The following is a 13,101-nucleotide window of genomic DNA, read 5'->3' on the forward strand; positions in this document are numbered from 1 at the left end:
TTTTAACTATTTTAGCTATTGTACCTGGTTAAAATAAATACAAAGTTACCTGTAAAATAAATATAAATCCTAAAATAGCTATAATATAAATATAATTTATATTGTAGCTATATTAGGATTTATTTTACAGGTAAGTATTTAGCTTTAAATAGGAATAATTTATTTAATAAGAGTTAATTAATTTCGTTAGATTTAAATTATATTTAACTTAGGGGGGGTGTTAGTGTTAGGGTTAGACTTAGCTTTAGGGGTTAATAAATTTATTAGAATAGCGGTGAGCTCCAGTCGGCAGATTAGGGGTTAATGTTTGAAGTTAGGTGTCGGCGATGTTAGGGAGGGCAGATTAGGGGTTAATACTATTTATTATAGGGTTAGTGAGGCGGATTAGGGGTTAATAACTTTATTATAATAGCGGTGCGGTCCGGTCGGCAGATTAGGGGTTAATAAGTGTAGGGAGGTGGAGGCGACGTTGTGGGGTGCAGATTAGGGGTTAATAAATATAATATAGGGGTCGGCGGTGTTAGGGGCAGCAGATTAGGGGTACATAGGGATAATGTAAGTAGCGGCGGTTTACGGAGCGGCAGATTAGGGGTTAATAATATGCAGGGGTCAGCGATAGCGGGGGCGGCAGATTAGGGGTTAATAAGTGTAAGGTTAGGGGTGTTTAGACTCGGGGTACATGTTAGAGTGTTAGGTGTAGATGTAGGAAGTGTTTCCCCATAGCAAACAATGGGGCTGCGTTAGGAGCTGAACGCAGCTTTTTTGCAGGTGTTAGGTTTTTTTTCAGCTCAAACAGCCTCATTGTTTCCTATGGGGATATCGTGCACGAGCACGTTTTTGAAGCTGGCCGCGTCCGTAAGCAACTCTGGTATCGAGAGTTGAAGTTGCGTTAAATATGCTCTACGCTCCTTTTTTGGAGCCTAACGCAGCCATTCTGTGGACTCTCAATACCAGAGTTATTTAAAAGGTGCGGCCAGAAAAAAGCCAGCGTTAGCTACGCGGGTCGTTACCGACAAAACTCTAAATCTAGCCGCATGTGATTCCGGCTGACCTGAAATGGAACTTCACACAAAATACTACTCGTTTGAGAACTCAAATCCCTCAGATTCTCTCATTGGTTATAATGCAATACCATGTAATTTGAATGTCTGTGATTGGTCTAAATATTTGTGTTTGGCAATCCACTAATGAATTAAATTTAAATTAGAAAATTAAAATCGACATAGTCAAAATTATTATATTTCACCTTCTATACTATGAAGCTATTATAGACAAACACAGACATGATGTTTTTATGTTTTTTTAAGTTGTTCTAAATATCTTCATGTGAATCCAATTTCCTGTTTTTCCGCAGGAAATTGGAACCTGTACCATCTGTATTTAAACCGGCAATTTGTGTCATAGCATACAAACGTTTTCAACTGTTTTCACTTGTTTTAAATTTGCTCTTGAAAAAGACGTTTGCATACGTCGAAACGCGTTGAGCAATTAAAAATACCTTTTTACCACCTATGGAGTAATGAATTGCTTCTTTGCTGTGACATCGCCGGAATTCCAGATTTGATGGAGTAAGTTGCTATTTGTAATTTTAAGTAATCTTATACACACCTGATTGGAGCTCTTCCTTGCTTTTAGCAATCTGGATTGATATTATTGGAGTCCATCCTTGGTTTGAAGCTAACTGTGAGGTCATCTATAGATGAGCAGACATCATACATCTTATGGAGTGAGTATATTGCACCCTTATTAATTGGTGTTTATATACACAACAAGTCTGTTTCCTTTTGCCACCAGAATATTAGAAGATATCTACATATCCACAACATAATACCAAGACCAGCGCCATCTATCTTTGAAATTTTGTATCTATTACAGTCCCCGGGGAGAGACTGAAAGAAGGCAGCAGTTTTAAATTAAGGAGAGAATCAGTTCTTAGTTCATTTCTGTATCAGATTATTGTTTTTTACCATCTTACAATTTCTGTATACTTTGTATCTGTCCTCACATTGTCTCTTACATTATCCCTTACTATTTTAATAATCTAAAAAGTTTATTTTTCGGAAAAATAGACTGCCGTGTTATTTCATATTTGTTTAGTTTTAAACTAAACAAATACTGAATATTCACGGAACAATTAAATTTGTTTTTGTTAAATTAATGTAAATGTTTCTATGCTACAGGTGGAAAAGTTAACCTATTGCATTATATACTTACCTATAGTGCACTGGACGGCCGTGCTAATCCCAACACTTCTTCACAGAGCCCTGGGCCGCGCTAATAGGAGGCTTAGTGCACATTACATCTTCTATTAGGGTGGCCTTGGGCTCTGTGAAGGGAAAGGATTAGGGTGGCTACTCATCAAGCTATAGTTAAGTATAGCATACTGTGGAGCTGCACTAATCACTATCCTTCTTAACAGAGTCCAGGGTTGTACGAAAATTAGGTTTAGCGCAAATCTCCTATTAACATGGCCCAGGGCTCTGTGACGAAGTAGTGGGATTAGCACGGCTCTCCAACGCACTAGAGGTAGGTATTTTAACCCCTAAGGCAATTTAAAGTAAACAAATGAATACTGGTGATTTATTTCTGTATTTATTATTTTCTTTAAATTTCATGGTGCAGTCATTCGGATATTTGTTTGTGAAAACAAAATTAATATCCTGGTTTCCTTAATGAATTTGTATTCGTAAAAAAAATAAATGTGCTTGTCTAGTATTAAGCGTTTTGATTACAGACAATATAACACTAATGATTGTAATAAGCAGCATTCGCCTGAGAAAACAGCTATAATAGCCGAGAAATGCGTGGCGATTATGCTGCACTGATTGAGGATTATACTATAGTCCCTCTGAATGTTTTTCACCTGATGGTGCATGAGTGAGACCTTACAGTCCAGCAAAACAGGGTGTTGATGCTTCTATGCCGGTGGTCAGTGAGCTGTGACACTCAGATCTCCTAGCCTGCTTCTATCAGCACTTGGGAATGCTGCCACGATTGTGAGTACAACAGCTTTATTTGATATATTTGGGAAGCTTAGTCTATTAGCCATATTGCACTAGGAGGAGCCTTTTGTGTTTATTTTTTCATTTTATAATGTATGCTTCGCCTTCATATACTCAAAATCATGAAACAGCCCTTTGAATGACACACTGTTCTCCAAGGTAAAAACTGTATTTAGATAATTACAACCGGGTCTTCATGGTACTTTTTTGTCCATTGACTTCTATGGTGGAATATGTTACTGCGTGTGTGATGTTCAACGTTCGACTTTTTAGGTGCATTAACTTGTAATATGAGTGCTACCCAATGTGTGCAAAAAACTTACTTCTAGCGGAGTTAGCGCTCGAGCGGAGTGTTAAATACCGCTCCACTTTTAATCGGACCCTATGGAGCCGATTTTTCATGGCCCGAAAGGGGCCAAATACCCCTGTTCCCGCGCAAGCCTTCATGCTCGCCGGAAACAGGGGTTAAGAAGCAGCGGTCCTTAACTCATACGCCTCCTCTGAAGTGTAGGACAGCAATAAGCCCGATCGTGTACGATCGAGTTGATTGACACCCCCTACTAGCGGCCAATTGCCTGCGAATCTGCAAGGGCAGCATTGCACAAGCGGTTCAACAGAACTGCTTGTGCAATGTTAAATGCCAACAGTGAATGCTGTCTGCATTAAGTGATGTCTCGCAGACATGATCCGCTACAGCAGATCATGTCCACCAGACATTGATAAATCGGCCCCTTTGTGTTTTATTCTGGAGGCTAAATGAAGCAGTTGAAGGGACTAGGGGAGAGGTGCAGCAGATGAGGAGCGATGCGTAAGGAAGATCAGTCTGGCAGAGGCATTTATTATGGATTGTAAAGGAGATAAACGACAGCTAGGGAGACCGGAGAGGGTGGAGTTGCAATAGTCAAGGCTGAAAATGATAGAGAGTGAATTCAAATCTTAGTTGTGTCTTGTGGGAGGAAGTGGCAAATTTTGGAGATGTGTTTAAGGTGGAAACAGCAGGAACTGACTAAAGACTGAATGTGAGGAGTAAAATAAAAATTTGAGTTAAGTGTGACCCCAAGACATTGGGTTTGTGTCTGTAACTTTACATTTTGCAAAAAATAATTAAGTAATTTTAAAATATGTAGCTTTGACTAAAAACATTCAAATTAAATATGTAATCATTACCTTTTTTATTGCAATGTCACAAATGGTAAGACAATTGCTACAGGTTTTAACCAGTTTTTATTATATAGCCATCGGGTGACCTGAAAATTGGGCCTTTGAACCATGGTGTCCCACTGTTATATTGGCCTATAATTCACAAGACGGCCTGTGTCTTGTGGCTGGTATCATTATACTTTTAATGCTGCTTTCCATCTGCTGCAGACATTAATAATTTGTTATTAAATTTGTACCAAATTTTGTGAATGTGAGTATATGTAGTTAAATTCATTATTAGTAACTAAAATTGTGTTATAATCTACTTTTATTTAGAGGCATTACCTCTAGCATAAGTTTTAATATAATCTAATGTTGCGGGAGGCATATTCTGCCATTAGTAACAGGGAATCCATGTAAAAAAGGTTTGGGTTCCCATAATATAAATCATATTGTATATGAGTAACCACTAAAGCCTTGCAAATGCATTGACCTCCTGGAAATACTTGGTTATAGCCCTCTATGGCAGCAAAGTATTTAATATTCTGTGATACCTCTACCACATAAGAGAATTTAAAGCACAATGTCATATGTCACACTGAGCAGATTCCATCTGCTCTTCATACACAGGCTTTACAATTTTTCTTTCTATATTAATTCCATGAAAAAAATATATATTTTAAGACGACAAAGACTGTATTGCTGTGGTTACCAGTTCTTCTCACTAGCAAAGGGAAGTGTAATTAGCCTGCAGAAATCACTTGCAGCTCAAACGCTCTGCTTTTGCTATAGTGAAGTTATTTACAGGCATGGCTGTCAGTTTGTAATAAGAACTAGTGATGTAGAATATGCATAATTAAATGTTTTTCTATGATTGAATATTTAATTGTAAAAAAATACTGACTAAATCTGTGGTAACTGTTTCCTGGTTACATTATTATGCTAACGCTTTAGCCTTTTGTAAAAAGAATAAGTGTTTACTGTATGATAATTTGTGAGTGGAAGAGACCTGTGCTTACCTTTCTGATCCGCTGTACCAGTCCTGTGCATTTAGTGCCGTTTCTAATGCTGGCAGTGGGCACACAGTTTTAGTGTAATGCAGCCTCAACAGGAAGTACAAGCAGTTCTTTCACCAGTAATAATAAAGGAAGTTCAGGCGTACACAAAAGCATGGAGAAAGTGAAACCAGAGGATTCGTGCAGATACCACATCATTTTAGTAGCTTGGGGTAGGGTTGCCAGCTGTCCTTCAAAAAAATACTGGACAGCCAGCAGATAACGGGGGGGGGGGGGGGGCGGTGCGGGCGGGCAGGCGCACACATTTATTTGAGATTTATTCTTTTTTTTAATATATATATATATACACAAATATTTAGATTAGATACATATATATATATATACTGTATATATAATAATATATATTAGATATATATATACTGTATATATACATATATATATGTATATATACAGTATATATATATATATATATATATATATATATATACACAGTATATATATATATATATATAATATATATATATACTATATACAGGGCTCAAAATTTCAGGTTATTAACTTCTAGCCAGGCCAAAATGTTACTCGCCACTTCTGAGCCAATCCACTACTGCTCACACCACACCCACTACTGCACGCCCTCTTTTGTATATGTTTAGCCAAGGTGAAACACATTATTGTACAGACATTTTTAATATTCTTTATTTTATACCTGAAGAAATTAAATAATGCTACATACAGTAATAGATTAACAACAACAAAAAGTGCATAGCAGTTAGCAACATCAGCTTGGTGGTTCTGGGTAAGACAATAGCTGGATAGAAATAGGAAGTTGTTAAAGTGAGAGAGTTGGGAAAGAGTACTGGCATTCATGGAAGGTCTTTGTAGTCCTGGAGATTTTCCTTTAATAATTATCGTCTCTCCCTTCTCTCTCTTTACTATCTTTCTCCCATCCCTCCTCTCTTCAATCTCTTTTTACCCTCTCCCTTATCTCTCAACATTCACTCACTAACTTTCACTCGCCACCATTAAATTTCCACTCGCCAATGGCTAGTAAAGAGTGGAAATTTTGAGCCCTGCTATATATATATATATATATATATATATATATATATATATATATAGTCAATTATTTGCTGTCACTTGCCACTTCACAATATGTACCTGGCTGGCTCCTAAATCTTTCAGGCTGTAAATTTGTTCAATGAAGAATCCTCACTGACAGCATGACTGTGTTTAGATGTTTTAATTAATATGTTTGAATTATCATCTGTTATTTGTTCATTGCTATGCCGGTACTTTAGGAGTTAATTGTTCTAGACTTGTAAGGTCTGCACACAATTCAATACAAGATCATCACAGTGGGTGTGTTCTTTGTTTTACCAATGGGTGTTCAGTACACCCTTTTTAAATGCACATGTGTGTAATGTTTTTATCAGTAGTTATTACGGCGTGTAGCCGAAACGCGTATGCTGAATTCCTTGTGTGCCTTCCCTCCTGGATTTTAACTTTTCCCAATAAAAGTTTGAAGTTTTAACCCAAGGTGTTTGCTTCCATCTACTTTTGGTTCGTGCTGGATTTTGCCTACTGGAAAGCAAACTACCCTCCTTCCCGTGTTCCCCTCTGTGGGGGTTATATGGAACAGTCCTGAGCATCCGTTCAGTGTGTATTTGTGGCTATCTGGGTCCGATCATCCTTCCTACCTGGTCGCTGTGTTGGTTGCTAGAGACGCTTCCGGAAGAGTACCCGCTGAGTGCGGAGGAGCGGAAGTGCCGGATCTAGCGCACGGATACCGTGATTCCACCGGGACGACCAAATCAAAGGGAGATTTCTACACGGGCGCCAGACTGGTGAGGACGACAGCTTCCTAATCCCGCAGCAGTGTTGCCGATGGAGTTTGCTGGTTATGTTTGGGCCGCACAACAGTGAGCAGAACTAACTCACGGAAACTACTACCTGTCAGGTATCGTTCACACTTTATGTCCCATATCTCCTGTTACGGAGCCCGTTGACTGACTGCATATTATGAGACTGGTGCATGCCTATATAATAGGTATTGCTTGCATACTTACATATATTTGGTGCAAGCCCGTTCTTTATTCACTATGTGCCATCTTGTTTATACATCTTCAGAGTGAACTTTTATCATTTTCTGCATATTGATGCACAAACACATCACTCTCTTTGTGCAGTCATTAACACATTGGACTGTTATATTTCAGCTTTGTTGCATTATTGACTTTTAACACGCCAATCTGCCCTATATTGTCTCAAATTTCTTTGGTCTTTTTTTTTTTTTTGTATTTAGAGTTAGACTGAGTCTCCACTGCAGCATAGACTGATTGACTGGACAGTGTCAGCGCAGCCCACAGATCTTCTTGCTGTTGTGACGTCACGTGCGTGATCACGTGACGTCCGACAGTCTGACAGTCACTACAGTGAAAGGCAGCAGCACGCACAGCGCAGGGGCACCGGTCCGGACTGCACATGGTCCAGGATATCTGATCAGCTGAGCGGAGCCGGACACGGGCTGTGGGCGGAGTGGACACGGGCTGTGGGCGGCTGCCTGTCACTGGCTGCCAGGGGGGGCTAAACTAAGTCTTAAACATTTTAAATACATTTAAAAAAGTAAAAAAAAGTAAATAAATAAATAATTTAAAAACAAACTACCTAAGGCTATGTCCGGTTTTTTGGAACTAAAATTACCGGGCAGTAGCCTGAAATACTAATAACGGACACCTGGCAACCCTAGCTTGGGGGGATCTGAGAGTGAGCTCATTGCTTTGCATTGTCAGTATAGTATATTATTGTGCTTCTACAATGGTCTAGTTGCTATAAACTGTAAGACATGTATATTATCATTGATGACTAAGTTTGCATCTTACAAAGCTAAAAGGTCACTAAGCAGGCACACTGTTTGAATACACACATTGCATATGTACATATGCCCTAAAACAGTGAAAGCGTTTACTAGTCTTTTGGCTAATATAAGTACAGTATATTGCAAAAAATGAATCTATTCAAAACTGAAATGCAGCACATTTCAATTCTGACTAGCCTTTTTTTCCCCTAACTACAGAGGACACAGTGCCATGGATCATATCATATGAATTTGCTTTCTCAAAATGATAAAATAAATAAATGGTACATTTGTTTCCCTAAGGATCCTTATGTGGTATTAGATAGCTTGGAGTTTTCTCTTTATGTAAGTTATTTCTGCTCTTCTGAAGTTTAATCAAAATAATAAAAACAATATTTCACAATAACAAAAAATATATGTAACTAAATGTGTTAGTTCTGAATTAAACAAGCAAAATATGTATATTTAATTTTCTATAATTAGGAAGGATAAATCCTAAAAAGTTCCCCTAAGAAATCATGAGCCACTCTATATACTGTGGCCTCTATTTAACAAGCTCCGTAAGGAGCTTGATGGCTCCTGTTTCTGGCGAGTCTTCAGACTCGCCAGAAACAGCAGTTATGAAGCAGCGGTCACAAAGACCGCTGCTCCATAACCTGTCTGCCTGCTCTGAGCAGGCGGACAGACATCGCCGGAAATCAACCCGATCGAGTACGATCAGGTTGATTGACACCCCCCTGCTGGCGGCCCATTGGCCGCGAGTCTGCAGGGGGCGGCGTTGCACCAGCAGCTCTTGTGAGCTGCTGGTGCAATGCTGAATATGGCGAGCGTATTGCTCGCCGTATTCAGCGAGGTCTGGCGGACCTGATCCGCACTTTCGGATCAGGACCACCAGACTATGATAAATAGAGGCATATATGGCTAAAAAAAACTAGAAAATATAATATTCTTTTGCAATTGCCTTTATGGTGTCATAAGCAGTCACAGTTCACCTTAAGGGGATTGCAAAGGGACCATAGACGGCTATACTGTTTATAGTGAAAAATATACACCTACGCGACAAGACCATTCTCATTAATTAGATGCTCGTGAGGTTGCCTTGGCTCGCCGGAAACATAAATTAAGAAGCAGCAGTCATAAGATGATCGGGATGATTGACACACCCTGATCATGTCCGCCTGACATTTGATAAATATTCCCCCAAGGCTCAGGTATTATCAGTGCAAGAGTCAGTGCATTAGCACAATATCATTAATTTGTGCCCTATATTGAGCATGAAGGAACATACAAGCTTTCAATAAAGATTACATACCTTACCGAGTGCATTAAACACTCCACTTGACACCACATTATTATCTGCCTAAAAAACCTTGGCACTTGCAAATCCAAAACCATACTATTTCACCACTACAATTTTTGGTCTTCTGCTATCAGTTGTCTCAAACGGAAACAAGATTCTATATAATGCAGAACTCAACCATTTCTGATGAAACATTTTGTGGCTTGCTTCTGAGAAACAGAAACACTTTCATTGGAAGAAAAAGAGTAAATATATACTGTAAAATATAAAACAGCCTTTGGTATATGTAACACTCGTTAAATATTTATTGCTTCCAATTAAATGCTAAGAAATTTAATAAAAAGTATACTGATATTATTAGTGTAAATTGTTTCATTAAAGAGTCATAACATTTTATTAAACTGTCTACAAAACTATATTGCCTGTTATTGTACACCTAACCCTAATTAAAATAAAATTGTGTTTAAAAAAAACCCCTGAAGATTATTTGCATAAATAGTTTTCTTAAAAGTTATGCTCTCATCTTTTCCAGTAAGAAAATCAGAAAAAAAAGGGGAGCGCTAAAGCAATAGCTGGATGAGATTAAATACTTATTGGCAAGCTAAAAGCTATGATACTATGAATGAAAATATTTAAAAATTATGAATATTAATAGCATAACACACGATGGAGTTGAAAATAAAACGATTGTGAATAAAATGGGAATACATTTTTACTGAAAATAAACACAATTAAGAAATTCATATACACAATTCATTTAAAAACACAATTAATTTGTTGCGACAAGTAAAAAACACATTGAGCTCAAAAGAAATGACTGGTACCAATGTTAAAATGTAACTTAAAAAAAGATACGCACTGCAGTGGTATGTGTTCAAACCTTGTATGGTCGACGAAGCGGCAGTAGTTTTTTTTTTAAGTACTATGTCTGCCAAATGGCAACTTTGTAAAAAGAATACAATCAAACCTTTGGGAGATGTTGAGTTATGCCGACCAGCCGGCGGAAGGCAGTTTATAGAAACACTCAGCTGCCCAAACAATGTTTCTGTAGAGAAAAGTTTGGGAGCCGGTTATGCAGAATCTGCAGTATTTTCTTCCAGGTTATGTGGAATGGAGATGTGTGATTGGATAAGAGCGACAAGCCCTTATAGATCCGTTTTACAATGAAGAAGTAGTATTACCAAATACTGTCAGAAGGTGATCCGTGTTCCTAAACGGACTTGTAGTGAAATTGCCTGTTTGGCAGGAAAAGGATTGTCTCTAAGGGAACGGTTCGTAAACGATCACCCTCAAATTAAGGATTTTCTGAGAGATATTTACTCCATTATAGCTACCAAGTAGCATGCAGTAGGCAAATCTCCAAATCATGGTAAAAGGTGGTCCGTATTCTCTAAAAGACTAGTAGTATAGTCACCTGTTTCACAGGAAAAAGTTGAACTCCAAAAGAACGGTTTATAACCGAGCACCCACAGGTCTGAGATTTTGGGTGTTGTTGCTATCAGATAGCATGCAGTGGACTAATCTACCAGTTTCGGCCTCCAGCCTTTATCAAGAGGTCCACTATCTGTTCAAGTTAACCTTATATAGGGCAGGTGAGATTCCTATTGGTCGATTTGAATTTTCTTGCAGCCAATGAATAGCAAAAGGGTTATCATTACTTATGTGTAATTCTAATAACAAGGTTCTCATTTGTAAAGTGACAGTGTAAAAAATATAATGGTGGTAACAAAAAAAAAATGATAGTTTGTACACTATAGATATAGAATCAATAAATATACTGGTATCGTTCAGATAATAACATTTCAAAACTATACAAATAGGGTGAAATAATGTATGCAAGTATATACAGATATACAATTATGTGATCCAGTACAGATATCGGTATAGTAGTTTTTAGTCTGAATGTATCGTAATATGATTGTGTGTAATGAAAAATATAGGGGTAGATTTATCATTGTGTGAGCGGACATACGATGTAGCGTATTATGTCCGCCGCACATCGATAAATGCCTACAGCATACGCTGTCAGCATTTATCATTGCACCAGCAGTTCTTGTGAACTGCTTGTGCAATGCCACCCTTGCAATTAACCCAATCATATTCGATTGGGTTTATTTCTGTCCGCGGCCTCAGAGCAGGTGGACAAGTTATGGAGCAGCAGTCTTTAGACCGCTGCTTCATAACTTCTGTTTCCGGCGAGCCTGAAGACTCGTGCAGAAACAGGGGCATCAAGTTCCATATAGAGCTTGATAAATTGGCCCTGTAAGGAGACTCCTCTAGGACCAGGACCCTCTTGTTCTCCTCTGCTTCAGGACTCTGGTATCTACCCTGCAAAGTGTTTTCAAGTACTTGGAGGGCCATTCAGAGAACACACAAGGATATGTTTGCCGAACAGCTCTAATTTTATTGTTCAGGATAGCGAGCTTATATACCTTTCAGAATACATTGAAATCTGTAGTCATTAGCTCATTTCTAAGATGAGGAAAAACATCTGGCATCCTGTAAGTTGTACATCACATTTGTCAGATATCCTTGCAGACAAGAGTTACAGCATATAGGTTTAACAAGTGACATATTCATAATTACATCATTTCACATGGTATTTCTATAAGAACAAAGAAACTCATAGAAAATATAATTGGAATAAAAGGAGTGTTAGGGAGTCATTTCTACAGGAATATCTAACTACAGATAAACAGTAACTGGGCCTCCTAGCCCAGCACAAATCACAGCCGTTTGACATTTTGTAGAGATAACAATGCACATCTTCAGGGTCATTCTCAGGGCTATTATATCTATGCAAGTCTCCCTAACATCAGCATATTTCTTACTACATAATAAACCACTATAATAAAAGTCTAATCATTACAAAATGGATGCTAATCATCACAAGATGGCTGCGGGGAACAAGATGGCTGCCGTCAGGTTCATATTACCCCTAACATACCATCCTTTTATTCTAACAGAATAACATAAAAATAGACTGACATAGAAAAGTAGTAAAACCTTATATTATGATATACTTTTATAGGCTAATTGTCACTGCATATCGGTACAGTCCCTCCAATACCTTCCATCTATCTTCCAGCCTTCCCAAAACTACCGGTCCACCGGCACAGAGACCCAACCAGCGCCCCATCTACCCCCAAACAACGCTGCATCGTCTATCTCTCCACCTGCATTGCTAGCACCCCCCAATATGTCCAAAAGTTCCTTTTAAAGCATGACATAGCAACAGCACAACTGTCTCTAGGTGGCCTCTGATCACTTTAAGAACAGTCTTTGTCCATTTGAGAGCGCTGCACCTTGACAATTTGCTATAATACAGTTCTCCAACAGTTCGTTTGCAGTAGGGGTGCTTATCCACGGTTCTTCCGCAGGGAGATACTGGAAATCTGATGGTTTGTTCATGGGGTAGACAAGGCAACCAGTGGATACCCATGGCAAGCAGACACTCGAGTCACAGGGAGTCTAGGAAGCAAACAGAAACAGTACAGGATGAGTACACACCGCAATACAATCACAATTATGTCCAAATAAAACGTCACTTTCATCCTATGTCATTAAAAATCAAACAAAACATTGTTGATATACAATACAAACTAAATACATTGACATTTCTCAGAGAATAATTTACAACTTCTCTATACACTTTTAAATGATACTTCATGAATACTATGCAAGTGAAAAGATACCATACTAATTAATAAAGGGAAAAATACATTTGCTTTCATAAACTATAATTAGGCTATTCCCTGAAACAAACATTTCTCTGTATATTTACTA

General features: G+C 38.3%; 1 protein-coding gene across 1 annotated transcript in view; it reads right to left on the reverse strand.

Moving 5' to 3' along the window:
- Positions 1-5,244, reverse strand: part of TICAM2 (TIR domain containing adaptor molecule 2) — a 46,722-nt gene extending 41,478 nt beyond the window's left edge. Inside the window, exon 1 of the mRNA XM_053701571.1 lies at positions 5,162-5,244. The gene's annotated coding sequence lies outside the window, so the exon portion shown is untranslated. The remainder of the gene's footprint in view (positions 1-5,161) is intronic.
- Positions 5,245-13,101: the final 7,857 nt, after the last annotated feature.

Source organism: Bombina bombina, chromosome 2 (genome assembly GCF_027579735.1).
Source record: "Bombina bombina isolate aBomBom1 chromosome 2, aBomBom1.pri, whole genome shotgun sequence".
In the NCBI taxonomy this organism is placed as follows: domain Eukaryota; kingdom Metazoa; phylum Chordata; class Amphibia; order Anura; family Bombinatoridae; genus Bombina; species Bombina bombina.